Genomic DNA, 17,425 nt, shown 5'->3' on the forward strand with positions numbered 1-17,425 from the left:
TTATTATTTTTTAAATCAAACTTAGATATATCATTTCCAAGACTGAAGTAGAAGGTACATTTAAAGATGAAATTGCAGGATGCCTGGGTGGCTCAGCGGTTAAAGCGTCTGCCTTCGACTTGGCATGATCCCAGAGCCCCGGGATTGAGTCCCACATTGAGCTTCCTGTGGGGAGCCTGTTTCTCCCTCTGCCTATGTCTCTGCCTCTATCTCATGAATGAAGAAAATCTTAAAAAAGAAAAAAAAAAGATCGAACTCCAATTATGGGCTTTCTTATTTGAGTTGGGATGACAGTTGACCCTTGAACAATGTGGAGGTTATACACAGCAAGGGCTGATCCTTGTGCAGTGGAAAATTGGTGTATAACTTTTGAATCCCCCCAAACTTATTATTAATAGCCTACTGTTGACTGGAAGCCTTATTGATAACACAAGCAGTTGATTAATACATATTTTGTATAGGTACTACATATTGTATTATCATAATAAATCTAGAGAAAGATAAAATATTAAGACAATCATTAAGAGGAGATACATTTATAGTATTGTATTTATCGAAAAATATCCATGTGTAACTGGACCTGCACAGTTTAAACCTGTGTTGTTCAAGGGTCTACTGTAAATATTTTTCTAAAAGGCAGAATGGAATAGGAACAGTGCAGAGGTTTGAGCCTTGGTGAAGTGAAGGAAGTCTTCAAGGTTGCTCAAAATGATCTTACAAATGTATCCCGGCTGTAGGAAGAGGGCTGGCTTTGCTGCAAAAAGGATTTCAAGCACAACTGCTTAGGGTGTGAAATATTTCTGACAACTTGGACTACATGTAGAGAATATGTATTTTAGAAACCTATCTATCTCGTTCTTTCCATCTGGGTCCAGAGGGCCTAATCATGGAATGAAGCAGAAAATAACCAAGCACTTGTGATCATTATGGAGATGAGGACTTGCAGAAAACCCTAAACATCCAAGATCTTGACATTCACAGGATCCAAAATTCATGCTCTAAAGGCAGAACATTTTGGGAAACAACTTATCACTCACAGAGTTCTGTCATTAAGGCATTATATTATTCTAATGAATATATCTTCTAATAATGGGCTGGGTGATATTCTAATATATTTTAAGAGGAAAGAAGGAGGGTTTTCCAGAAGTCATTATTTTAGACCTTATTATTTTAGAGAGATGCCTAGTTAACTCATGTTTATATATTTCCAGGAAAGTTGTGTTTGGTAATCTTGAAATTTTTTCCAAAGATTTATTAATTAGAGTGACAGAATACAAATGGGGTGGGTGGGGGAGCAGAGGGAGGAGGAGAAGCAAACTCCCCACTGAGCAGGGAGCCCACACTGAGCTCGATACCAGGACCCTGAGATCATGACCTGAGCTAAAGGCAGACACTCAAGTGACTGAGCCACCCAGGTGCCCAGTAATCTTGAATTTTAAATTTCTCTTCCTATGGTCTTTAAACAGAATAATAAGAGTCACATATGAATTTATTAAAGTCACATTTTTCCCAGGATATAATTCATTTGCCCAGAATCTATTTAATGAACCAATTTACGTTTGTGTGTGTTTATCTCCAGAGCTTAAGATTAGCATAGAATAGGTTTACTGCTTGCCTCGATATAATTATATTCTAAAACAGGAAAGTTTGATGTTTTTTAGGTGTCAGATTTTTGATGTGTCAGGTAAATATATTATTTCTTTAAGTGTTTATGAAATTTGGGGAGCCTGGGTGGCTCAGTTGGTTAAGCATTTGCCTTCCACTCAGGTCATGGTCTCAGGGTCCTGGGATCAAGTTCCGCATCAGGCTCGCTTCTCAGCAGGGAGTCTACTTCTCCCTTTCTATCTGTGCTCTCTGGTGCTCTCTCTCTCAAATAAAATATTTAAAATAAAGACTTTATGAAATTTGGAAAGAGTTTATGGATCTTTAATTATTTCTGTGTACTCTTAGATGTCTCAGGATCTCAGGCTGGAACCCATTGGCTTACAGGATGGAAACAACTGAGTCACTACTTGTCCATTCTGGTCATTTCAAGCACTTGTGATAATTGAATCTCTGCAAAGCTGACCCGGATAATTAACATATATTTGAATTTGAAGATGGCTCAAAATCTAGTAATAAATTTGCCACAGTCAGTTAAATCTCTTTGTGTGAGAATGGTTCAAATAATGAGCTGTATTTTTTTTTAAGATTGTATTTATTCACGAGAGAGAGAGAGAGAGAGAGAGAGAGAGGCAGAAACACAGGCAGTGAGAGAAGCTGGCTCCATGCAGGGAACCTGACATGGGACTCGATCCCAGGTCTCCAGGATCACACCCTGGGCCGAAGGCAGGCACTAAAACCGCTGAGCCACCCAGGGATCCCCATGAACTGTATTTTTAAGAAACCATACTTTCAGTATGAATTAAGGGGAGTCACCCAAACCCCAGTTGCCTCAAAATTTCTCCTTTCACTCAATCTACCTTGAAGATCATCCACTTCTTTTTCCTCAGCATGGACTCCAGTAAGCTACTCTTTAATAGCACTTTTTCATTAGGAGTGAAGTGAAGGATCTTGCAATGGGTCATTAGGAATGAAGTGAAGGATCTTGCAATGGGTACCTATTAAGTTTGACAGCTAGCCTCCCTTCTCTACAAACTTCTCTCTTTCTCCCTTTTCTACATGGTCACAGGATAGACTCCTGAGCAGCCATGGTTATAAATTATGTCCCCTAACTTTCATGTTAAATACAGTTTGGGCTGGGTAGAGACTCAGCCTTGAGAAATTTGGAATTGGGAATAAGAGATGTGGTTTAAGTTGAAATCTTTAATGCAGGAGATATAAAATGGTTTGTGCAGCCATATTTTCTACCATGAAGACTGGGTAGTTAAAGAGATATATAAAGTGGAGCAAAGAAAGTGTCTCACGCATACAGTTCCATCCTGAGACATGGCCTTGGTTTCATCCTTATATTTTCTACTTTTTGCTTAAGTTCATTTGGTTTCTGTTTCTTGAAACCAAAGTAATCCAAGAGATAGACTGTCTTGATAGAAGCCTACTGCTTAGTCCTACAGTCACATTGCCTCTATCACATCAGCCAGTACTTATTTTTGAATGCACAAAGAATCCAGTCCCTAAAGATCTAGGAATACAATCAAGGTACCCCAGAAAAGTCAAAATGAGTTCAGAGAAGTCCAAGATTTACATGCACATATAAATGTATGTGTATGTAAATATATTCACATATATATTTCTTTTCTATAAAATCAAGTAATTATTTTTTTAACTCATTTTATCATCACACAATCTTTTTTTTTTTTTTTTTACACCCAACATGGGGCTTGAATTCACAACTGTAAGATTAAGAGTTGCATGCTCTACCAACTGAGCCAGCCAAGCATCCCTTAAGTAATTAGTTCAAATAGCTATCACAGTCTTTAAAATGTCTAAGACACTAATAAAATAGAATAGATAGGCAATTATCTCCCCTGTGATACCTAGAGCAGCAGAAGTCTCTTTTGTGGGTAATTTCTTTTTCTAACTTGGGGAAGAAAAGAGTGACCCTGTCCATAGTTTCATTATTCAAATACAGAAAGCATAGCTCTCCATTCTTCATAAAAAGCTGGGGTGGACACAGCTGGTAAAAACTGGATAATTAAAATATTAATCAGAACAGGAGAGATAAAATGACTTTATTTGAATGAAGCAGTTGGACCAAATTAAAATTGGAAGAAAAATAAAATAGGTCACAAAAGAAACAAAGCAAACAATCTGACATTGTCCAGGTCTTCAAGAAGCACAGTAGAAGGATGTTAACAAGTAGTACTTGCTCTAAAATGTTGCTGTAAGTGTACTGGAGAACAGGCCTTCCTGAGACATGGACATTCATACCCTTTACCTTCTTTGTAACATTTTCTTCCTTCTGCTTTTGTTGTCATGTACACAATGATTGTGATTTACTTACAAAGAATACTTAAAATTTGACATTAAAAAAGGCACATAGGGGTGCTGGGTAGGCTTAGTCATTTAACCGACTGCCTTGGCTCAGGTCATGATCTCAAGGTCCTGGGATCCAGCCCAAGTCCAGCTCCCTGCTCAGTGGAGAGCCTGCTTCTCAATCTCCCTGTGCCCCCTCCCCCTCTCTTGCTTGCTCTCTCTCAAATAAACTCTTTTTAAAAAAAGGCGTACTATTTCTATAGCATCTTGTTCATTTTAAAAAAATTTTTATTTTAATTCAATTAACATATATATTATTGGTTTCAGAGGTAGAGGGCAGTGATTAGTCTTTTTTTTTTTTAAAGATTTTATTTATTCATGAGAGACAGAGAGAGAGAGAGGCTGAGACACAGGCAGAGGGAGAAGCAGGCTCCATGCAGGAACCTGATGTGGAACTCGATCCCGGATCTCCAGGATCACACCCTGGGCTGAAGGTGGCGCTAAACCACTGAGCCACCCAGGGATCCCCTGATTTGTTAAGTCTTTTTCTTTTTTTTTAAATAATAAATTTATTTTTATTGGTGTTCAATTTGTCAACATACAGAATAACACCCAGTGCTCATCCCATCAAGTGCCCCCTTCAGTGCCCGTCACCCATGCACCCCCACCCCCCGCCCTCCTCTCCTTTCACCACCCCTAGTTCATTTCCCAGTTAGGAGTCTTCATGTTCTGTCTCCCTTTCTGATACTTCCTACCCATTTACCAATAAAAAATAAATTTATTATTTAAAAAAATGATTTGTTAAGTCTTATACTCAGTGCTCGTTGCATCACATGCCCTCCTTAATGTTCATCACCCAGTTACCCCATCCCCCCCAACTCCTTCCCCTCCAGCAACCCTCAGTTTATTTCCTGTGATTAAGAGTCTCTTATGGTTTGTCCCCCTCTCTGATTTCATCTTGTTTTTTCTCTCTTCCCCTATGATCCTCTATTTTGTTTCTTAAATTTCACACATGAATGAAATCATATGCTAGTCGTCTTTCACTGATCGACTTATTTTGCTTAGCATAATACTTTCTAGTTCCATCCATGTTGTTGCAAATAGCAAGATTTCAATTTTTTTGATGGCTGAGTAGTAGTCCATTGTATGTGTGTATATGGTATATGTGTGTGTATATATATATATATATACACACACACATATACCATATCCTCTTTATCTACTCATCTGGGCTCTTTCCACAGTTTGGCTATCGTGGACTTTGCTGCTATAAACATTGGGATGCAGGTACCCATTTAGGGTCACTATATTTGTATCTTTGAGGTAAATACCCAGTAGTGCAATTGGTGGATTGTAGGGTAGCTCTATTTTCATTTTTTGAGGAACCTCCATACTGTTTTCCAGAGTGGCTGCATCAGTTTGCATTCCTACCAACATCGCAAGAGGTTTCCCCTTTCTCTGCATCCTCACCAATATCTGCCATTTCCTGTCTTGTAAATTTTAGCCATTTTGACTGGTGTGAAGTATTATTTCATTGTGGTTTTGACTTGTATTTCCCTGATGCCAAGTGATATTGATCATTTTTTCATGTGTCTTTGGTCATTTGTATGTCTTCTTTGGAGAAATGTCTGTTCATGTCCTGTGCCTATTTCTTGATTGGATTATTTGTTCTTTGGGTGTTAAGTCTGATAAGTTCTTCTTTTTTTTTTTTTTTAAAGATTTTATTTATTTATTCATTAGAGACACACAGAGAGAGAGGCAGAGACACAGGCAGAGGGAGAAGCAGGCTCCATGCAGGAAGCCCAATGTGGGACTTGATCCCGGAACTCCGGGATCAACTGCTGAGCTACCCAAGCGTCCCATAGCCTGATAAGTTCTATATAGATTTTGGATACTAGCCCTTTATGTGATACATCATTTGCAAATATTTTCTCTCATTCTGTAGGTTACCTTTTGGTTTTGTTGACTGTTTCCTTTGCTGTGCAAAAGTTTATCTTTATGAAGTCCCAATAGTCCATTTTAGCCTTTGTTTCCTATCCTGTTCATTTCTTTAATAATCTATATATCCCAACAAATTAAATGGATAACAAACAACAAAAAACAAAACACATTTTAAACTAATAAGAGATACACAAAATTCATATATGGTTATTAATAAGCATTGAATAATTAACAGGATATTTTAAAAAGTACAATTACTTTTCTATTTATAATTATGTATGTGTGTTAGGGTTCTCAAGAGAACAGAACCAATATATATATACAGAGAGACAGAGAAAACTAGTTAGCTAGCTGGCTAGAGAGAGAGAGGAAAGACTGAACGATTATAAGGAATTGCCTAACATGATTATGGAGGCTGCAGTTAGCAAGCTGGAGACCTAAGAGAGCTGATGTGTAGTTATATTCTGATTCTGATGGCCTGAGAAATAGGAGAGCCATGAGTTTAAGTTCTAGTCCAAAGCTGGCCAACTCAATACCCAAGAAGAGCTGATGTTTCAATTCAAGTCTGAAGGTAGGAGAAAAAAATCAATGTCCTAGCTCAAAGCAGTCAGGCAGGAGGCATTCCCTCTTACTCAGTCTTTTTGTTCCATTTAGGTCTTCAGCTGATTGAATGAGGCTTACCCACGTTAGGGAGGGTAACCTGCTTTATTCAGTGTACACATACAAATGTTAGCTTATCCAGAAACACCCTTACAGACAAACTCAGCATACTGTTGACCAAATGTTGGGCACCTGTAACCCAGTCAGGTTGATATATAAAATTGACCATCAGAAGTCCAGCCACGTGAATTTGAAATCCATATATGCAACTCCTTTTTTTAAAAAACATTTTATTTATTTTTTCATGAGAGACACACAGAGAGAGAGGCAGAGACACAGGCAGAGGGAAAAGCAGGCCCCATGCAGGGAGCCCGCCATGGGACTCGATCCCAGGACTCCAGGATCATGCCCCAGGCTGACGGCAGGCGCCAAACCTCTGAGCCACCCAGGGATCCCCATATATGCAACTCCTTAAACCAAATTTAATCTCTAAATAATGACAATAGCAAGGTCATAATTCTACCTAACATGATACAACTATCCTACATATAACCAAAAATATACTAACTCTTTCCTCAGAAGGGGAGTTCATATTGTTGAGTGATGTTTACTCTTCTTGATATCCCATAATCCAAATTCTACAATGTAAAATTAACAATACTTAAATATTATGATGTAAACAATATATCTTACATTATATGATAAGGAAATAAGAATGAAGAAAACAAAGATATTTGTGATATACACACACATACATGCATAACAAAATAAGGAGAAATGCTCATGACAATTACAATCTTCATTTCTATAACTAGTCACATGGTTATCTCTGGTATTTATAACTAACTTCTTCCACTACCCATTCTGAATTCCCTTGGTCTTCAGCAAGCACCTCAGCTGGTCATGATTCTTTACCTGGTGGGATGACCCAAATCTTCATTCCTGAAGTGTATAAGCCATTAGTAGTTCTGTCTGGATTGCGTTGTTGTAGTTTTCCATTGGTCTTTCTCACAGGGCACAGTAATACTAAGGGATCCCCTGTATTTCAGACATACTCTTTTTTTCCTTCTATGGTGGATGAGTAGTCCAATTTCCCCTTGGTAATCAGAATCAATCACCCTAGCCAGCATAGTAACTCCTTTCTTTGCCTGTTGATTCAGACACATGAGGAACCCAAAGTGGCCAGGCAGCAGTCTTAACTTCCAGTTCAGTGGAATCATTGTTGTATGGTCCAGTAGAAGCATTCCTCCCTTTAGAACAAAGACCTCTAGGCCAGCGGAACATAAGGCTATGGGAACAGGAACCAAAAACTTTGCTACTGGATTACTAGGGGTAATAGTGAGTGCTACCACTCCTATTTCTACCCCTGGATTCCTGGACCTATGAATTCTGACTATGGAAGAAACAGCACCGTATATAAGGTATTTGAAGTTCTAATAAAATTCATCTAAGAGAAGTATACATTTGTAACCAGATAATCTGTCAGGTAAATGTGATTAAACTTTATGTTTTAAAAATATTCTCTAATGCAGATGTCATAAAATACTCTGTGGTGCAAGATTTGGAAATGAGACTGGCCACCAGACTGAGTAGGTGAGACTCTTTGCAAAGTGTAATGAACGAACAATATGATTTACATGTTCCATGTGCTCAGGTCATTTTAGTCAGGCATGCAAAGTTTATAGGCATTAAGAATTAACTTATTATTGTATTTTTCTGCATATTAGAGAACTTGGAAAATAAAAATATAAATTTCTCCTGATGTATCAATGGAAAAAGTATTTAAAGCAGATGTATATTTGCATTACATAAACTCAGTGTAAAATTCATCTAAGAGAAGTATACATTTGTAACCAGATAATCTGTCAGGTAAATGTGATTAAACTTTATGTTTTAAAAATATTCTCTAATGCAGATGTCATAAAATACTCTGTGGTGCAAGATTTGGAAATGAGACTGGCCACCAGACTGAGTAGGTGAGACTCTTTGCAAAGTGTAATGAACGAACAATATGATTTACATGTTCCATGTGCTCAGGTCATTTTAGTCAGGCATGCAAAGTTTATAGGCATTAAGAATTAACTTATTATTGTATTTTTCTGCATATTAGAGAACTTGGAAAATAAAAATATAAATTTCTCCTGATGTATCAATGGAAAAAGTATTTAAAGCAGATGTATATTTGCATTACATAAACTCAGTGTAACAAATGTATTGAGTACCTACTAAGGCCAGGTACTTGAGTATACAAATATAAACAGGATAGAGTTCACATTCCCCATGAGGTTATCATCTAATGGGTGGGGGTGGGGGGCATAAGAGATACATTCTAATTAATAAAGAGTGAGGTAAAACAGAGGAACCTGCTACCTAAGGTAGCAAGTTGAATGCGTGATTAGATCTGTTCTTTCCTGAAATCCCACCAAAATGACAGTAAAAGGATTTTCTAAAGGACTCACAAAGACACAGAGAACAGAAGGGGAGAAAACTGGAAGAATACTGGAAGCTGGAAAGCAAATGGACTAGTCACAACTGACTTAGCAGAACCAGAAAAGTTGAATCCTAAGCCTACAGTAGAAAAAAAGCAAGTGAAATATGTTATAGAACTCTCAAATAACCTGGGAAATACAGGACCTGAAGTACCTTTGAAAATGTAGGTAAGGAGGAGCTAAAAGTCTGAAAGACTGTTTACAAATAAGCTTCCTACAACTCTGTCTCACCCAGAAGAATACTCCCAAAGTTTTCTAGACTCTGGAAAGTGAAACAGAAGGAGTCTGGACCAAGAGGCATGCATATATGAGGGCAGGGGTGTTTTACTGAGAATAGAGGGATTAAATAAACTTTTACTAACTGAATGCAGTCTTTTTCTACTGCCAGGATCTCAGAATGCTGGCTGCCAGATAGCATATTGGCAAAGTCTTCTCTGGAGGTTATGACCCGCCCAAGTGAAAAGATCTAAAATACTATGTTTTCAATTCTTTGTTTTAGGTGACCATTCTGTGCATTGAAAGATTTTTAGCAGCATTCCTCTCTGCCCCAGTAGATACCAGTTGCACTGCTCCCCCAGTTGTGACAACCAAATATGTCCCCAGACATTGTCAGTGTCCTTAGGGAAGGGGAATAGATAAGGCCCTCAATTAAGAACCACTGGCCTACAGTGATGCCTACAGTCAAATACCTCTATCCATGAGCGTCCATTTAGCTTTGTAGTGCCTTTCTGCTGACTATGAGCAGGGAGCCAATGTTCACCATGTAGTCAAGGAAAAATGAGAAAAAAACTTGGAGGAAATAGGTTATGAGGAAGAAGAAAACTTTTTTAAAAAGATATAGCATCTATAAAAGTTAGAAATTAAAAGTATGATAGAAATGAAATTAAAAGTATGGTAGAAATGAAAAACTTAATAGAAGCACTAGAGAACAAAGTTAATGAAATCTCCAGAAAGTAAAGTAAAAAGACAAAGAGATGGAAAAATAGGACACAGAAGATGAGAAAACTAAAGTAACAGTTTAGGGGGACCGTATTAGGAAAACGGTTAAGTTGGTATAACAAAGAGATTCCAAAATACAGTGGTTTAAATGCACAGAAGTTTTCTTTTTCTTTTTTTTTTTCCTCTGTGGCCTAAGATAGGCAGATGGCTCTACATTATGACCAATTGGCTCTGTTGTGCTAAATATGTTACATCCATATTCATCCCTGTATCCAGGGCTGCTGTTTCAGTTAACACTTTCTAACTAGCAGGAGGGAGGTTAAGAAGAGCCACAAACTTAAATATATGACTCATAAGGTACATGTAATACTTCTGTTCACATCTAGCTGTAAGGAACGCTGGAATGTAGTCTTGCCTACGTGGTCATATGCTTTGCTAAGGAGGGAGGACCCCTCCCTCCTCAGAGGGAGGAAGGAAGCAGAGGGGGAAAAAAGGAAGGAGAGAATGGATATTGAAGAAAGTTCAGCACTATCTTCAAAATAAGGACTAACATACAAAAGGAGATCCAAAGAGAGAATTAGAGAAAATAGTGGGGAGAAAATCAGCAAACAAACATGTGACTAGGTTTTGCTGTGGTAACAAACAACCCCTAAATCTTAATAGCTTATAAAAACAAAGATTTTGGGTGCCTGGGTAGCTCAGTCAGTTAAGCCTTCGATTCTTGATTTTGGCTCAGGTCATGATTTCAGGGTCGTGGGATCAAGCCCCACGGTGGGCTCCAAAATCAGCGTGGAGTCTGGTTGAGATTCTCTCTCTCCCTCCCCCTCTACTCTTTCCCCTGCTCATGCTCTCTCTCTAAAATAAATAAATACGTAAATCTTTTAAAAGACCCCCAAAACAAAAAAAACAAAGGTTTATTTCTTTCTCAAGTTGCATGTCCATCACAGGTCAACTAGAGGTTCTGTTCCGTGCTTTCTCATACAGGCTGACAGAACTTCCATCGTCTAGAAAGGTGAGAGGAACTGGGGGAGGAGGGGATATCTGGTGAATCATACACTGATTTCTAAAGCTTCAACCTGTCATTTTTGGCCACCTTTCACTAGCCAAATTAAGTGGCTAACAAAGGTACAGCAAAGTACAATCCACTTAGTGCACAGGAGAAAAACTGGAAATGGTTAGTGAATGATTCATGACTACTACAGTTCATCTAAATATTTGACTGACTCTCCTTCCTGTGGGCAAAATACACTCATTCCCCTCACCCCCTTCCAAGGGAGACAACCCAAAAGTCCCATTTTGTTATAGCACAGAGCCTCAGTGTCTAGAATCTTAAGTGATGCATGATGTCTCTACAACAGATTCAAACGTGGCTTATCTTAGAGGTCTAACTAGAAAGCCATGTTATCTCACCTCATAAGCCAATACCTGATGGTGGAACAGAATCAGGATAATCTCGGAAATGGGATGATTGCAGAGACATAGCAGATAGTGGCCCATGGCAAAAATGTAATGAAACAGTAGTTTCCAAATTATTCTTCCCCTAGTGGAATTTTTAAAAAATCTCATGTCGAACTCTAATGTGTAAAATAGATCAAAGTAAGTCACTCTGCTTGGGAATTGGAAAGGTGCGTGATCTCAGCTTAGGGTTCCTCAGTTTAGGGTTCCTTTTGAAGAAGTTCCATGAAATCTTTACAGGTCACAAAGCATAGAGGAAGTGAGGTCATCAAGGGATAGCCAGGTTTTGTTAGGGCAAAGACGGTTAAGGGACTATTTCGAGAAGATGTTGAGGAAATGGGAGATTATAGATGATACAATGTGAGTCCCAATGGTTCTAAAAGAATGACATGAGAAGGTGGAAAGGCATGGGAAACTGGGTCCGGTGAGGAGACATACAAGGTGGTATGGTGCTCTCTCCTTTCATCATACTGGCCTCGGCAATGTCCCAACAATTTTAAGCTTGACTTTTATGCTGTTCTATACTTTTACCTGAACAACTGATTATTGCCAAAGAGAACATATCATTAGGCTGACTGGCCACACCTTAAAATTGTGACCACAAATCTCAAACAGGGACTCAATAATGCCTGGCAGTCTTATTACCCTTACCTAATATGCCCACTTTTTCACTATATAAAACACTTATTTAAAAAAAATTTAAAAATAAAAAAATCACTTATTTCACTTTCTTTTAAAGACTCCAACTTTTTATATTCCACACCCCTCTAAATGAAACCATCTTTCAATAAATACTTATGGAGCACGTATTAAGTACCAAGCATTGTTCTAAGTACTAGAGATAGAGCAGTAGACAAAACTGTCAGTTTTTGCTCTCAAGGAGCTTAAATTCCAGTGGCAGGAGTCAGGAAAAGAAACAACTGTATAGGATTAAATATGGTAGTAAGAGCTAGGGAGAAAAATATAGCAGGTTAGGGAGGAAGGGCAGGCTGGTAGGAGTGGTAGATGATAGACCATGTAGATCCTTCTAGGACATAGTAAAGACTTTGCCTTTAACTTTGAGTAAGATGTGTAGCTACTAGTAGAGTTGGAGCCTAAAGAGCGACATGACCCAATCCAGGTTTTGAAAGGATCACTTTGCTTGTAATGATGAGAATAGATCATAGCAGAGAAAAGGTGTTAGCAGGGAGACTTGGTCTCTGGGCCTTGTCTGATCATCTTTGATTATCTTCTTGGCTTACAGCCTTACTTTCTCCCATTCCGCACGTTCTAAAGGAAATAACTATTAAAGTGTAATTTCCAAATAGTCAAAAATATGACTCTTATACAAATATAAAATAAAATGCATCAAATACTTATTAATTAATGTCTCTCAAACTGGATATTGACACTGAAAAAAAGAAAATAATATTAGGATTAGATTGCTAGGTTAGATACAAAACTTAATGATCTTCAGGGTAATCAAACTATAACTTGCAGGGTTATCTTTTCTAGGGGAGAGAAATCTATACATTAACATATAACTTCATAGTGTCTGAGCTCTAAATAGTAAAGAGCCAAACATACGTTTATTCTCCTAGACTTGAAAATTAAATAATCCTTGTTTGGACCTGCTGAACAATGTTTCAGCATACTGACTCTCTTTTGCTTTACTTCCAAATTTGGGGTAAATTAAAAAAATGTTTAATTGGCATATAATATTGCCTTTTCTTTTTTCTTTTTTTGAAGTATAATTGGGATACGATGTTATATTAGTTTCAGGTATACAAAACACAGTAATTTGACATAGGTAAATTTTCTTGACAATTTTCCGTGAAAATTGATTCATGTTTTTAGTTTACTGGAGGAATTTGGAGTAGCACTACAGGTCAAATTCTCTTCCTCTTCTCTGGATTTCTTATATATTTTTCCTTTGATCTCTGCCCTTTGCCGTTGCCATAATGTAAGATGCAAAGGACCTGAATTTAGGCAGTGGCATTACTTTGGTTATTAGGTTTATAGTCAAGATAAGACCTTTCCTTGATCTTATTCTTAAATTTTGTAGCTACTGTGTATATCATTCATGAATGTAGTCTTTAACAAGCATTAATTAATCCTAGTGTCTCAGTCTTGGGTGACTCCTTTACCTTCATGGACTCAACTATCACATAAACCTCAGGAATTTCCAACTCTGAGTCTCTAGCCCAGGCCACTTACCATATACCAGATATGTAATTTAAAATGCTCCCTGGGTGTCTCTATCAAAAGCACCTAAACTAAAAATTCCAGTTGAACTCACTGTTTCTATCACAGTCCAAATGTACCCTACACTTCCTTTATTCTCTATTTCTGTCCATGGTACTACCATTCACCCAGATACCCAAATTTGTGACCATGGAGTCATCTCTGGTTCACATTCCAGAACTATATAGTCATCAATTCTTGTTCCTTTTGTATCATAAATAGCTCTTCAATCTAATTCCTCTTCTCTCTCACTCCCACCTTAGCCTCCTTTAGGCCTTTACCATCTTTTCCTTTAATTATGCTTTAGTCTCGGTACTGCAAAAAAATTTTCTACACTGCTGTGAGAGTTCCATTTTTAAATGCCCATCTGATTCTATTATTGTCCTGCTTAAGTCTTCAAGAGATTTCCCATTTCCTATGGGATAAAACTTAAGTTTTTTAGCATGAAAAGTAGGTGGACAAATTGGCTTCATCACCATCCTCATAATTTCCACCATTAACCCTAAGAAAACAAAATAGTGTGGGGCTCCTGGGTGGCCCTGCTGGTTGAGTGTCTGACTCTAGGTTTTGGCTCAGGTCATGTTCTCAGGGTTGTGAGATGGAGCAGGGCTCTGGGCTCAGCAGGAGTCTGCTTGAGATTCTCTTCCTCTCCTTCTGACTCTCCCCATGCTCCCTCACTCTCTCTCTCAAATGCATGAAAAAAAAAAAAAAACCCCACAAAATAGTGTTTGCCATACTGATGCAACTTTAAGACAAGTCTTGCAGCTGCCTCTGGGTAAATTCCTATTCATTCTATAAGACACCACTCAAAAATCACGTCCTCTTTGGAGACATGTCTGATTCTTTTCCACACCCCTAAATTGGTTCTATCTTTAATGCTTCTAAAACACTTCCACATTATCTCCTTTAATATTTAATTTTATTGTACACATTTGATTTTTATATCCTATTCTCTGAGAGCACAATAGTGTTCCAGTCATCTTTGTTTATTGTAGTACCTACCACAATGAATTACGGCTTTTTGTTTTGCTTTAGTTGTTTGTGCCACATATTCTAAGACAGCTGAGATAAAAAGCAAATTTAATGTAACTCAAACTTGAAGGAAGAAATTTTACTGAGGTTTATTTTATTATTATTCTTTTATTTTTATTTTTTAAAAGATTTTATTTATTTATGAGACACACACACACACACAGAGGCAGAGACACAGGCAGAGGAAGAAGCAGGCCCCAATGCAGGAAGCCCAATGTGAGACTTGATCATGGGACTCTGGGATCACGCCCCAAGCCAAAGGGAGATGCTCAACCACTGAGCCACCCAGGCATCCCTGAGGTTTATTTTAAATTAATGGTTGTTAATCTTTTGGATTATAGACCCCTATAAAAATATGCTTAAATTTATGACTTTCTTCTCAGAAAAATATACATACATACATACCAAATTCTGCAAAGTTTTGTGGGATTCATAAATGCCCTGAGCCCACTGATGGCTGACAAGTTGAATTCTTGTAGTTTTTATTAATTTATTTCAGTAAGAAGTATACTCCCATGGAACATTTTGTAAGTATGAAAGTTTACAATGAATAGTCTCTCTCCTAGCTTTGTTCCCGCATTCCTCAAGTCCTCTTCTACCGAAGTGACCAGCTTTTGTGTAACCTTCTGGAAACTGTGCATATCCATGCATGAGCATTAAAAATTCTTTTCTTCTGACACCTTTTTTTCATTTATTTTGGCAATTGTTCCACATCAGTACATAAGATTTCAAGTGCATAGAATTCTACTGTATTGCTGTACCCTAATTGCCTTTACAATATACTTTTTAGAGTTTGAAATGATTTAAAGCTTATAAAAAAGTTGTAAGCATAGTACAAATCATTTTTTCGAGAACCGCGTGAAAGTAAGTTGCTGACTTGATATGCTATCACCCTTGAGTGCTTTTCTATATATTTCCTACAAATAAAAGTATTTGCTTACATGACCATAATGTAATTATAAAAATCAGGAAATCAACCTTATATATTACTACCATCTAATTCTCAGACCCTATTCAAATTTCACTAGTCATCCCCATAATGTCCTTTCTGTCAGGTTCAGTTCCTCAGTTTTTCCCTGACTCTTATAGCCAAACATTTTTGAAGATTACAGGCTATTTTTTTAGAATGAATTTAATTTTACTTGTATTATACTTGAAAGTATAATATGCTTTCTCATATTAGCATATTATACGCCTTTGGCAGGAATATAACAGAAGTGATGCTTTGATCTTCTAACTGCATTCTATCGGGTGGCATACAATTTCTCTTTATCTTATTGTGATGATACTCATGTTGACCATTTGATTAATGTGGAGCCTGACAGATTTCTCCACTGTAAATTTGCTCATTTTTTCCATTTGTAATTAATAAGTATTTGGGGAGGGTGACTTTGAAAATGTGTCAATAGCTTATGTCTCATGAAACATATCAACATAGGCTCATGGTTTCCTGTTTTATTCAGTGGATTATGACATGTTAACCATCATTATTTTGATGCTCAAATTGTCCCAGATTTGGCCATTGGGAGCCTATTCAAACTGGCTTCTGTATGTTGACCTGTCTCCATTAATTCTTTGAGCATTTTCTTGCTTTCTGGCATAAGATGACCCAAGCTAAACTTGTGCTTTTTCTGCCCTACTGGTAGAATCAGCTATTTCTTCAAGGATTCTTGTTCCCTTTAGTGGATAATAATATTTAGAAGCCACCATTTGGGTCTTATATGTACTCCTTATTATTAGTGGGGTGCCTCTGCTCCCAGGCCTTCTTAGTGGACAAAGCTAGGGAAAAACACCCACACATACACACACACATGTGTGCATGTGTGCACATATATATGTATATATGTATATATACAAAATATATATAATATATATAAAATATACACACATATACCTTTACATATATAAAATATACACACATATACCTTTATATCTATATTTATTTCTATATCTATACATATTTCTAGTCACTGATATTGCTAATTCTAATCCAATACTACAGAGTTCATTCTACTTTTCTCCATTTTCTTTTTCTTTTTTTAGGGGGAGAGGGGCAAAAGGAGAGGGAGGGAGGGAGAATCAAGCAGGCTCCACAGCCAGCACAGAGCCCAAAATGGGGTTCAATTTCATAACCCTGAGATCATGACCTGAGCCAAAATGAAGAGTCAGATGGTTAACCGACTGAGCCACCCAGGCACCCCGACTTTTCCGTTTTCATATTTGTAACTCCCTCCTCTGAGAGTGAGAAACTGGATCCCCATTATCCTTAATTTATTTTCTTATTTGATCAATCTTTCTGAATGTAAGCAAACTCCCACTCAGTGCTGTCCCCTGCCCTGAATGGAAAGTCTTCTTACCCTACTCACGATCCAACCCTCCATCAGGCTGATGCTTTCCCTCTACCCTCCGCGTTCTCCTTTTCTCACCTGTGCTTTGACACTCTGTTCCAGGAAGGGAAGGGAGAAAGGGCCATGATTTCTTTAACATTCTCTTCCACCTATTCTATTACTCTTACAAACAACAATGCAATTAATAATCATGTCTAGGGCAGCCTGGGTGGCTGTGGCTCAGTGGTTTAGTGCCTGCCTTCAGCCCGGGGAATGATCCAGGTCCTGGGATCAAGTCCCACCTTGGGCTCCCTGCATGGAGCCTGCTTTTCCCTCTGCCTGTGTCTCGCCTCTCTGTGTCTTTCTCCCTGTGTCTCATGAATAAATAAATCTTTAAAAAAATAATAATCATGTCTATACAAGGTTAGTATATGTTTAAAATAAATTCCTAGAAGAGGACTTATTAGGTCAGAATATGTGCATTTGTTACGTTGCCGACTGCGC

The sequence above is a fragment of the Canis lupus genome, chromosome 7 (assembly GCF_048164855.1).
Source record: "Canis lupus baileyi chromosome 7, mCanLup2.hap1, whole genome shotgun sequence".
Lineage (NCBI taxonomy): Eukaryota > Metazoa > Chordata > Mammalia > Carnivora > Canidae > Canis > Canis lupus.